We start from the raw sequence: 10,358 nt of genomic DNA, 5'->3' as shown, positions 1-10,358 counted from the left end.
TACACAAATGGAAATAGCGGACCAAAGAAGTGTTGGTCCTGGGTGGGTAACTACTAAGTGCAAATGAAAGGAATCTACTAAATTAACACATGCTGGTGCTGGGGAAACTGGTACAGACAACATGAGTTAATAAAACCCTTTAGAGAGTAATGTCATCAGGGCTGCTGAGACTTAATGAGAGTGCTTGAAATGAGCTTGGTTTTCTTTGCAGTAGACAGAAAGTGGATGGGAACATAGAAAAGTGAAAGAAAGCCTCTTGTTAAGAAGATAGATTTTAGATAACTTTTGTCGCAAAAACTGTTTTTTGTTTTGTTTTCATCAGTTCGGCGAATCCCTTGTTCAGTCATTTATTCCTTGACACAAAACCCTTTTCTTTGCACCTCTGAAACTGGGGCTTCTCAGTGTTTCTGTGGAAAATTGTACACCCAAAGTGGTTTATGGAAGAAAGTAATATGAGTTACCCAGCTTCACGAAGCCCTCTCTGTTGCTTGCCATCCTGTTCTCTAAGAAAACCTTGTGTGCGTGCTAAGTCATTTCAGTCGTGTCCGATTCTTTTCGAGAGCTGTAGCCTGCCAGGCTCCTCTGTCTAGGCCTTTCCATTCTCTCACAGCCCCATCCCAAGTCTGGCACACCCACACTGTGAGCACTTGGGAGACTGTTCATTGTGCTCCAGATCCCTGTCAGTCTACCTCTGGGATTCTCATTTTCACCCCATCTTGCTATTTGGCTCCCATTGCTCACAGTGAGGTTTTATAACCTTTTCCTCAGCATCCCAATGTAGATTTGAAATCTATTGTAAGGATAAAATGGGGCTAAATTATATTTTATTTTCAGTTTGCTGTCATGTAAGCACATAGTACAGTTGACTCCTCTATTAACAAATTTTTTATTGTGACTAGGAAACAAGAAACTTCAAAAATAGCTGCATACAAGTCACTACATGAATTTGAATTGTTTCCCGGATTTTGTTTTGAGATTGTAAAAGCAAAATCTTATATTTTTCCAGTACGTAGGCACATAGTATGTCAAGCATGACAAAACTCGAACGGCACTGGCAAATCATTTAAGAAGAAAAGTGTACATAGACTTCCTCTCATTCGTGGAATCTTGGTTTTTAAAAGTGACTCCAGTATTCTTTCCTTTGCCAAAATAAGGTGTTTCTGAAAGGGTTAAAAGATGCACCAGCACAGCATGTGACACAAGCCTTTATTTTTCAGGGGAGAAAAGTCTTCAGAAATTTGGAAGATTGTTCTTTTCAAAAACCTTTAACCCAGGGACTTCCCTGGCGGTCCAATGGTTAGAACTCTGCCTTCCAGTGCAGGGGTCCAGGTTTGATACCTGGTCAGGGAACTAAGCGGAGAAGGCGACGGCACCCCACTCCAGTACTTTCACCTGGAGAATCCCGTGGATGGAGGAGCCTGGCAGGCTGCAGTCCATGGGGTTGCGAAGAGTCGGACACGACTGAGCGACTTCACTTTCACTTTTCACTTTCCTGCATTGGAGAAGGAAATGGTGACCCACTCCAGTGTTCTTGCCTGGAGATTCCCAGGGACGGGGGAGCCTGGTGGGCTGCCGTCTATGGGGTCGCACAGAGTCAGACACCAACTGAAGCGACTTAGCAGCAGCAGCAGCAGCAGCAGCAGCAGCAGCAGGGAACTAAGATCCCACATGCCTCTCAGTGTGGCCAAAAACTAAAAACAATAACAAAACCCCAACAACAACAACTTTAACCCAATTAAAGTTTTCCTCTAACAAAAGCAGATAACTTGTTTCCTGTCACATTCTCCAGTTAATTGCATGCACTGTGTGTTGAGTTCATTTTAGTGTTTAAGTACATCTACCATAAACATTGGTGAGAGATAAACTTTTTGACTGCAAGGAAATGGATCTAAACTTTTTAAAACTGCTTGCTTCATTGAAGTATGACAGACAATAAACTGCACATATTTCAAATGCACAATATAATTTTGACATGTATACAACATGAAACTCATCACAGTCAAACTTACCCTTTATATAATCCTTCCCTAAAGCCCTTCCTTACAACCTCCAACATCTTTGCATTCGCATCCATAGGCAATTTGTCCTAACTGATCTGCTTTCTGTTAGTATGGATTAATTTGTATTTCCTAGAGCTTTAATAAATGGAGTCATTCAGTAGATACTCTTCATCTGGCTACTTTCACTCAGCCCAATGAATGGAATTAATTCACGGAAATTCATCCATGTTGAGTGCATCAGTAGTTCATTCCTTTTTATAGCTGAGTAGCATTCCATTATATGCGATAGCTATGTTTATCCATTTACCTATTGAGGGACACGAGTTATTTTCAGTTTTTGACTCTACAAATAAAGCCGCTATGAACATTTCTGTATGAATCTTTGTATGGACATATGATTTCATTTCTCTTGGGGAAAGATCTAGGAATAAAATGTCTGGATCGTATGGAAGATGTATGTTTAACTTTTTAAGAAACTACCAAATGATTTTCCAAAGTGGTTGTCCCATTTTACATTTGTACTGACCATGTCTGAGGGTTGAGGTTCTTCCACATTCTTGACAACACTTGGTATCAGTTATCTTTTTAATAGCCATTCTAATAGGGGAAGGTATGGTTTTAATTTGCAGTTACATAATGACTAACAATATTGAACATTTTCCTGTTCTTATTTGCAATCTATGTGTCCTTTTTGGTAAAGTTTCTGTTTAAATTGTTTGTTCTTCATCACCATGCTCCCTTTTAAAAACATTACTGGGCTTTGAGAGTTCTTTACTTTGGATCCAAGTCTGTTATCAGATATATATTTTGCAAATACTTTCTCCCAGAGTGTGGCTTGTCTTTTGAAGAACAAAACATTTTAATTTTAGTCAAGGACAGCTTATTCAATTTTTCTTTTATGGATTATATTTTTGGTGTCATATCTAAGAAATCTCTACCTAACCCAATGTCATGGCTATTTTCCTCTGCTTGCTTCTAGAAGGTTTATAGTTTTAGGTTTTACATTTAAGTCTACAATATGTTTTGAATTAATTTTTGTACATGGTATAAGGTATGAGTTGAAATTCATTTTTTTGCAAATGAATATCTAATGGTTCCAGCCCATTTGTTGAAGACTGATCTTTCTCCACTAAATTCCATTAACATTGTTGTAAAAAATCATGTATGTATTACATGTAGATCTATTTCTGCATTTTCTGTTTCATTTATCTATTAATATTTGTCTAACTTAATGCCAGTACCAACTCCCTTGATTTCTTTAGCTTTATGATAAGTCTTGGAATCAGGTAGTGTTAATCTTCCAAATTTGTTTTTCTTTATCAAAGTTATTCTGACTATTCTAGGACCTTTAAAACGTTTCCAAATGAGTTTTAAAATCAGCTTATTAATTTCTACACAAATTCTGAGATTTTGCGATTGTGTTGAACACATAGATCAATTTGGAAACACTTGAGATCTTACTAATATTGAGTCATCCAACCCAATGGGCAAGATATAGCTCTCCATTTATTTAGGTCTTCTTTAATTACTCTCAGCAATATGTTGTTATCTGTGTATAGATCTGTCATATCTTTTGTCAGATAACCCCAAGTCCCACGTTATTTTATTGTAAGAGAGATTTTAAATTATCTTTTTCTGATCATTCACTGCTAGTACAGAAAAATACAACTGATTTTATATTTTGACCTTGTATCATAACTACGATCATGTACACATTACTTTGCTAAATTCAGTTATTCTAGTAGCTTTTTGATAGACTCCATAGGATTCTCTGCTTACACAATTTTGTTGTCTGTGAATAAAGACACTTCTTAGTTTCCAGTCTGTATGCTTTTTATTTATATTTCTTGCCTTATTGTCCTGGCTAGGACATCCAGTACAATGTTAAATAGAGATGGTGAGAACAGACATACTTGTTTTGTTTCTGATCTCAGAGGAAAAAATATTCAGTTTTTCACCATTAAGTGTGAGATTAACTGTAGGTTTATCATAGATGCCCTCTGTAAAGTTGAGGAAGTTTCCTTCTATTGCCAGTTTGCTGAAAGGTTTTGTTTTTATTTTAAATCAGGAATGGATATTGTATTTTGCCAAATGCCTTTTCTGTGTCTATGGAATAATCATGTATGCTTTTCAGTTTGATAATATGGTGAAGTCCATTGATTATATTTGAATGTTAAACCAATCATGCATTCTCGGCTTTAAAAAGGAAAGAGAGGGACTTCCCTAGCAGTCCAGTGGTTAAGGCTCCAAGCTTCCACTGCAGGGGGCATAGATTCCATTCCCAGTTGGGGGACTAAGATCCTGTATGCTGTGCTGCTAAAAAAAAAGAGATTGTACAGTCTGAAGGTGATAGAATAAAGATGCTATTTCCTTCTCTCCGAAATCACCCAAACAAAAGTGAAAACAAGAAACAGAAATGTAAATACCATGTGAATTAGCTGGATAGGCTGAAAAAAAGCAGTGGAACTACTGCATGGTACAACTCACTTTGGAAATTATTGGGCAGCATTTACTAAAGTTGAACGTTTACATTCTCTGTGATTTGACAGTTTCACTTCAAGAGATCTATACATCTAGACAGATCTGCCAAAAAACTTGCACAAGAATATTCATAGAATGTTTTTTCATATTATCCAAAACTTGGAAACAAGCCAAATGTCCATCAACAAGAGTGAATAAATAGTTTTCCCATACAATGAGATTGATATAAAGGAAAACAAAATACTGATAGATGCAAAGATATGGGTAACTCTCACAGATGTAATCCTGAAAGCAGTCAGACACTGGAGTACATTTTGTATGATTTTATTCTGCACAATTTCAACAATAGGCTGCATAGATTCTGCATGCTGCTGCTGCTGCTAAGTCGCTTCAGTCGTGTCCGACTCTGTGCGACTCCATAGACGGCAGCTCTCCAGGCTCCCCCATCCCTGGGATTCTCCAGGCAAGAACACTGGAGTGGGTTGCCAGTTCCTTCTACAATGCATGAAAGTGAAAAATGAAAGTGAAGTCGCTCAGTCATGCCCAACTCTTCACGACCCCATGGACTGCAGCCTACCAGGCTCCTCCATCCATGGGATTTTCCAGGCACGAGTACTGGAGTGGGTTGCCATAGGTTTCAACAATCTATGCTGATAGAAATCAGAATCGTGATTACCTTTTGAGGGAGATACTGATTGGGAAAGGGCATGATGAAACTTTCTGGAACAATGGGAAAGTTCTATCTGGGTGGTAGTTACCTGGGTACACACACAGACAAATATGTAAAAATTTATTGAACCATACCCTCAATACTTGTGCATTTATTTGAATGTAAAATGTATGAATTATATGTAAGTTAAAAGGGAGCTAGGGTAGTCCACTGGATTCTGGGCTTTCACTGCTGTGGCCTGGGTTCAATCCCTGGTCAGGAGATCCCGAAAGTAATGCAGTGCAGCCAAAACAAACAAACAAACAAGAAAAACAGGATGTGCTTCTTTCCAGTAGTGGTTTAACATTAAAAGACACCTAAAAATTTAATTCTCCACATAAACAGAATAAAGCAGAATAAACAGTCCTTGTCAGTTCAGTTCAGTCACTCAGTCATGTCTGACTCTTTGCGACCCCATGGATTGCAGCACGCCAGGCTTCCCTGTCTATCACCAACTCCTGGAGCTTGCTCAAACTCATGTCCATCGAGTTGGTGATGCCATCCAACCATCTCATCCTTTGTCGTCCCTTCTCCTTCCACCTTCAATCTTTCCCAGCTTCAGGGTCTTTTCCAATGAGTCAGTTCTTTACATCAGGTGGCCAAAATATTAGAGTTTCAGCTTCAGCATCAGTCCTTCCAATGAATATTCAGGACTGATTTCCTTTAGGATGGACTGGTTGCATCTCCTTGTAATCCAAGGGACTCTCAAGAGTCTTCTCCAACACTACAGTTCAAAAGCATCAATTCTTCGCCATTCAGCTTTCTTTATAGTCCAACTTTCACATCCATACATGACTACTGGAAAAACCATAGCTTTGACTAGACCTTTGTTGGCAAAGAAATGTCCCTGTTTTTTAGTATGCTGTCTAGGTTGGTCATAGCTTTTCTTCCAAGGAGCAAGCGTCTTTTAATTTCATGGCTGCAGTGACCATCTGCAGTGATTTGGAGCCCCCCCAAATAAAGTCTGTCACTGTTTTCCCATCTATTTGCCATGACGTGATGGGACCGGATGCCATGATCATCATTTTCTGAATGTTGAGTTTTAAGCCAGCGTTTTCACTCTCTCACTTTCAAGAAGAGGCTCTTTAGTTCTTCTTCACTTTCTGCCGTAAGGGTGGTGTCATCTGCATATCTGAGGTTATTGATATTTCTCCCAGGAATCTTGAGTCCAGCTTGTGTCTGGCATTTCTCATAATGTACTCTGCATATAAGTTAAATAAGCAGGGTGACAATATACAAGCCTTGACATACTCCTTTCCCTATTTGGAACCAGTCTGTTCTTCCACGTTTGGTTCTAACTGTTGCTTCTTGACCTGCATACAGATTTCTCAGGAGGCAGGTAAGGTGGTCTGGTATTCCCATCTCTTTCAGAATTGTCCACAGTTTGTTGTGATCCACACAGTCAAAGGCTGTGGCGTAGTCAATAAGGCAGAAATAGATGTTTTTCTGGAACTCTCTTGCTTTTTCAACGATCCAACAGATGTTGGCAGTTTGATCTCTGGTTCTTCTGCCTTTTCTAAATCCAGCTTGAACATCTGGAAGTTCATGGTTCATGTACTGTTGAAGCCTGGCTTGGAGAATTTTGAGCAAAATAGTCCTGGTAGTAGATGCAAAAAATTTTTATCATTCAACCTCCACTCATCATCAAAACTGCTAGCAAACTAGGAATAGAAAGGAATTTGACTGGATAAAGGTGAACTATCAAAACTTGACAGTAATTCTCAATGGTGGAAACTTAGAAGCAGTTCTTTCAAAATCAGGATCAAGTCAAAGGTACCAGTGAGCAGCATTTCCATATGTCATTGTCTGTGAATTCTGGCTGGTGAGACGGATGTGGTATCTTTGTGCTTAGAGGGTTTTACAACTTTCATATATGCTACAAATATTTTTAAGTATACAGTATCACATATCAGTTTTAAAAACTGTATTTTGGTTAGACATTTGAAGACACGGGCCAGAAAATATGGTAAAAGCTACACCTCTTAAGTTCTTTTATTTTTAAGATGAAAATATCTGAAATGTAATAGAGATGTTTGCACCGCAGAAAATGACTTGTCCGAAGTGGGATGATGTACATCTAGATCCTGACGGAACCTCACATAATACAGCTCTTTACCCTAGGAAGAATGGAAGAATAGACTAGGATTAGGTCAGCAGTCGGGGACAGTGAAGCTCACGAGATTGGGCCCTTCCTTCTCCAGGATTCTCAGCTCTGCCCTTGTTGTCTCTGGGTTTTTGGCTAGGGGACCCAGGCTAGGGATTTGGGTTAAAGAGATTTTGTAGTCAATGAAGCCGCCGCTGTGAAGACAGTAGGCGGGAGAAGCTGCTTCCCGGCCCCAGGATCTACCGGTTCACCCACCGCCCGTTTTAGGATCGGGCCGTGAGACACACCATCTCCTCTTCGCTTCCGTCCCCCACGCAGACAAGTCCGACTCTTCGAAATCAGAGCTGGAGGTCTCCGCCAGGGAGGCACGCCTGGCATCGAGTCTGCAGACTATGATTCCGCGGGTGGGAGGTGGGGGGGAGGGGGCGGGGAGGGGTGAAGGTGGAGGGAAGGTGTTGATTTACGGGGATAGCTAATACTTCCCTATATGGGTGCCCACAGGCCTCTGATCTCTGGCTAGGTTTGGTATTTTCTTCCCAACTTCGGGCCCTTGCCCACCGCACTCTGCCTCCACGGTCAACGCGCCAGCTTGGAACTCTCCAGCGGTTGCCCAGACCCCTCTCCGGTGCCCCTGAGCCTATGCGCCCCTTACTCGGCCCCAGCACCTGGGGCAACCTCCCAGAGCAACGCAGGCCCCGCCTTTCTCCTCCCCTCGGGGCCCAGTCGCCCCCTCCCGGCCCCCGGCCCCGGCTCGTGGCCACAGACTCTGAGAGCAGGGTCGCCCTGCTCACCCTCTAGTGCGCGCGGAGCCGCGTCTGGGTAAGAGCGCCCTCTCCTGGCCCCCCTTAGCTGGTCCAGAGCGGTTCCCTGGCGCCTCCCTGACCCCTTCCAGGGATCCCTCTTTTTCCCACAGGGTGGTCACTCACACCTCTAGCTGAAGCGGCGCCCCCAGCTTTGTGAGCTCCCTTGACACCGTCCCCTGGGACCCTCCCGCATCCTGGCCGCTCTTACTCACTGCTCTCGGGTCCTTGGGGCAGGAGAAAATCTTACCGGGCGCTCCTGCTCCTCGTAGTCCCCAGGGTGCGTGTGTGCCTCTGTGGAACCCGTCTCACTTTCTCAAATGCAAGACCCCTCGCGGCTGACACCTCCTCCGCTCCGGTTCTTTCTGCTCCACCTGATCGGATTTACTTTTCTGGCCAGGCTACAGAAGTTACTGGATCCCCACCCCTACCCCAACCCCACCTGAGCTCGCTGCTGGGTCAAGCCCACAAAGCCGCCCTGGTCACTCAGGCCTGTGGAACAACTTTCCCTTCTTGGCCCAAACTTCTTTCCAGCATGTTCATTCTCCCCAGGCTTGCATTATTAAGTGATTCAAATCTAAATGGATGACTTTGTCTACATTTAATGTTTTTCTTTCCTCTCTGCAAGGTTCCTCACTTTCCCTTTACCTGTATACTCCATCCCATTTGCCTGACTCTAGAGTTGGCCATTCCATTCTATTTTTTATTCTTATTTTTTAAAAGTGTCTGGTTTTGCTGGTATGCATTTAAAATTTGTGTGAAAAGAATTCTATTATTTCTTGTTCAGCTATTTTTCACTCAACTCTGGGATTTCAAGATCAATCTGTTTCACTTCCACTCCTTCTAATGGCTGCCTCATCTCCACAGTGCTCCATTCTCAGACATATCCCTTCAGCATATTCCCTCACCTGCAGTGCTTCTCAAACTTCTCCCAGTGTATCCCCTGGGAGTCTTGTTAAAAATGCAGGCTCTGATTCATGACTCCTGGGGTGAGGCCTGGAACTCGACATGTGCAGCCAGTTTCCAGGCGATGCTGATACTGTTGGCTTTGGGACCACACTTTGAGGAGCAAGACCATCTTGGGCCTTGGGGAGAATTTTTCTTGGGTTGCTGTGTGTCACATAGCATTTTGGGTCACAGGCTATGTGTTGATCTAATTTGATAGATATTGCCCATTTGCTCTCTGGTATGCCTGTGCCACCCTACCTCACACCAGCGATACAGGAGGGTAGAAGATATATGTTTACATGTGGAAGGGAAGAAGTCTTTCTCCTTGCTCCTGCCAAAACCCTGCTCCTCAGTGTCTCTGGTTTGGGCCCAAACCTCCTCTCTCAATTAGAATGGTCCCAAGGCTCCAGAGTGATATCCCTGGCAAACAATGCACAGCCAAGTTAGCGAGGGGCCCAAGATTGGCATCCGGGTTTCATCTCTGACAGGAGCTTAAAGAACGGGCACTGAGAAGCCCTGGGGTCTTCCGTGAGGTTATATTTCCACCATTGCTTTCTCTTTAGTAGCTTGTCAGGCTGGACTAGGACTCAAACAACTTGACTTTACCATAGGCAAGTAGCTATCCTGTGCCTGACTTCTCATCTCTAAAATGGAGTAGTAATAATAGCATAGCTACAGTTTGTGGTTTAAGGAGTCAGCCCAGGAATTTTGCCCACATACCAGATGCCCCATGGGTGCCCCAGGACAGGTATGCTTGCCTTTGTTTTAACCAACAGAAAAATGAAGTTCAAGAAGGGTTAGCAATTTTTGCCAAAGCTGTGGGACTGGAAAGTGGCAGTGCTGGGATTCAAACCCAGCTTTAGCTAATGCACTAGAGCCCATGCTAGCTATGATGCCTTGCCACTTCCATGGCCTGCCTTGCCCTTGCTACCAGGCCATACTTCAGGGAGAACAGGAAGGAAAAAGGAAGGAAGGACTGTGTCTCGGCTTTCAGGAGCTGATGCTGAAGGTATCTGATCAGTGGCACACAGGGTTATGAAACTCCACAGCGAATGGGTTTTAGCAAAAATGAACGTGGGTTCTAGGGGCTGGTTCACAGGGCTTGAGTATTTAGGTGGCCAGAGAGAAGGCTTTTAGTTGAGGGATATAGGAGTGAGGGTTTTAGAGTGATGTATGTAGTGGGGTCAAGACTGGATAGCAATTGGATAGGGTCAAGGATTAAGTGGAGGCCTGGAGTGGGGTGGGGGTCAGGTGGGTGGGTCTTACCTATCATGTGTCTTACTTGTAGTGACTAATCACTCACTGTTTCGTCTGGA

Source organism: Oryx dammah, unplaced genomic scaffold (genome assembly GCF_014754425.2).
Source record: "Oryx dammah isolate SB20612 unplaced genomic scaffold, SCBI_Odam_1.1 HiC_scaffold_10, whole genome shotgun sequence".
In the NCBI taxonomy this organism is placed as follows: Eukaryota; Metazoa; Chordata; class Mammalia; order Artiodactyla; family Bovidae; genus Oryx; species Oryx dammah.
The sequence above is the reverse complement of the archived record's forward strand: the minus strand, read 5'-3'. Positions refer to the sequence as shown.